Raw genomic sequence first — 2500 nt, 5'->3', positions numbered from 1 at the left:
ATTTTAAGGAAGTAGCCATACATTCTGACACTGAGTCAAAAACTGGGGTGCGTTTAGGCCAGGGGTGGGCAAACTTTTTGGCTCAAGGGCCACATTGGGTTTTGAAAATTGGGCGGCGGGCCGCACAACAAACCCCCCCCCCCCACGACACACACATAAAAAAATACATTTTTTTTATAGCCTATCATTTAGTATGAAAAGTATTTCTTTTAAAATATGAATTGCTTAAAAATACTGCTAATTTTATGCTGTTTAACAAATGTATAAATTGGGCACTGTCGCTTTAAAACAGTCGCTTTAATTCACGTTTATTTCTCAATGATCTTTTGCCTGCTCCGCTATGGCTTGCCCTCTCACAGTTTTTAAATGGTCAGTAGTGGGAACTACTGTTGCCTTCATGATTTCCTTTTAAAAGTTTATTATAAGAAGGAGATATAAATTATCAACATTGACAAGCCAGCTGGAACCTGCGGCTCTCTCTCCCTCTCGTGAGTGCAGACGCGTTCCCAATTAAATGGACCACATAATGTTCACGTTAGATCTGCTGCAAAGGAGATAAGAGTTAACTTAGTTTAACATGATGCTATCTCTATTTAACATGATGTTTTGACATTGACATTGTAAACGTTCTCTTAGGAGAGTGAAAAGCAGTTTGCAGTAAAGCTAACCAACGTCATCTCTATCGCAGGGAAAAAAATAGCGAGCAGCCAGATAACCAAATGAAATGCTCGGCGGGCCGGATGAAAGTGCTTGGCGGGCCGGATCCGGCCCGCGGGCCGCAGTTTGCCCACCCCTGGTTTAGGCTATGTGTGAAGTTGCGACTGTGTGACTAAACCCTGCACTTCCCTGGGCTCCATCCTTCTAATTTGCCCCCTAGAGGCTGGCATGTTTGCAAGGAGGCTAAAACCCATGGATGCTAGTAGTGTCTGTCAAGAAAGACATGCTGCCCTTTCGGAAATTAGCTATTTTGTCTTCTATCCTAGAGTTAAATACATTACACCCAGTCAGTCAATAAATTAGTACATAACCCAGTCCAACACATCCTACTGTTTCAATTGTGGTGGGTGGGATTAATTGCATATGCTAAAGGTTCAAGTTTCAGGCTCATAGTGATTGTTTAAAAAGATCCATTTTGTTTTATTGTAGTTTAACATTTTGCATCCCATAAAATTATGATGCCTGTTAATGAAGCTAATTTAAATATGTAATACCTTATGAGTTTAGCTCCTTCCTGACACATTAGGGCTCATGCTAGTCAGTGAACCAGCACTTTTGGGACACTGGCTAGTGCGTTCAGCTCCCAGTCCTTAGGTGTGCTTTGTGGTGGAAACACCAAAAGCTCAAGACAGGTAAAGTTGAGTATCGTCCGCATAGCAGTGATAATCAAATTCATGGGAGTGAATGGTCTCACCCAAGGAAGTGTGTAAATAGAGTGAAGTAGGGGCCCTAATACTGATCCCTGAGGCACACCTGTGGTGAGGTCATGTGCCCTTTAAGGTAGGATTTAAACCAGTCAATGGCTTTCCTAGACATCCCAATTCAGATAGTGTAGAAAGGAGAATGTCATGGTTACCAGTATCGAAGGCTGCAGATAAGTCTAGTTGAATGAATACTAATGACTTAGCAACTTAGATGAGGACTTAGCTACTCTCAATGCTTCAGTCACAGACAGAAAAGCAGTTTCAGTAGAATGACTTGAAAACAGACTGCATAGGGTCTAGCAGGTTGTTCTGATATAGTAAGTCCAAGACTTTCTTGAAGACCACTTTCTCCAAAAACTTTGACAAGAAAGGAAGAAGGGAGATAGGTCTGTAAAAACAGCAATGGTTTTAGAGGTGGTGGCAAATGATACATTCTTTATCCTCCTTGACTGATTCTTCACTACACATTTGGCTAGGATCAGTGTCACTACTGGTAGCATAAGCCAGTACCTGGAGCCTACAAACGTTGCACAGGTAGTCCAACTCCTCCAAAATGGCACACTAATATGTTCCATTGCCAAAAGGATTGCTGTGTCACCCAGCGCAGTCTCAAGAGCATGTAGGAGATTCCAGGAGACAGTTGCTCTAGGAGAGCTGGGCAGGATGGTAGAGTCCTTAACCCAGCAGCAGGACCAGTATCTGCTCCTTTGTGCAACAACAAACAGTAAGAGCCCTGCCAGAGCCCTACAAAATGACCTCCTCCAGGCCGCTGGTGTGAATGTCTCTGACCACACTGTCAGACTTCATGAAGGTGGCCTGAGGGCCCGATAGCCTCTGGAAGGACCTATGCTCACTGCCCAGCACCATGCAGCTCATTTGGCACTTGCCATAGAATACAAAATTGGCAGGTTCACCATTGACGCCCTGTGCTTTTCACAAATGAGACCAGGTTCACCCTGAGCACATGTGACGTCTGAAAATGCCTTGGAGAATGTATTGCTGCCTGTAACATCAATCAGCATGACTGGTTTGGTGGTGGGCCAGTGATGGTCTGGGGAGGGATATCCTTGATGGAAGGA

At 44.0% G+C, this 2500-nt stretch overlaps 1 protein-coding gene across 5 annotated transcripts in view; it reads right to left on the bottom strand.

Annotated features, from left to right (window-relative positions):
- plcb4b (phospholipase C, beta 4b) overlaps positions 1-2500 on the bottom strand; it is a 96567-nt gene that overhangs the window by 31625 nt on the left and 62442 nt on the right. The gene's annotated exons all lie outside the window — the stretch shown is intronic.

This window comes from Alosa pseudoharengus, unplaced genomic scaffold (assembly GCF_046254945.1).
Source record: "Alosa pseudoharengus isolate Yale_2024_CS ecotype anadromous, Long Island Sound unplaced genomic scaffold, YU_APseudo_1.1 YU_APseudo_1.1_scf_7, whole genome shotgun sequence".
Lineage (NCBI taxonomy): Eukaryota > Metazoa > Chordata > Actinopteri > Clupeiformes > Clupeidae > Alosa > Alosa pseudoharengus.
The sequence above is the reverse complement of the archived record's forward strand: the minus strand, read 5'-3'. Positions and strand labels throughout refer to the sequence as shown.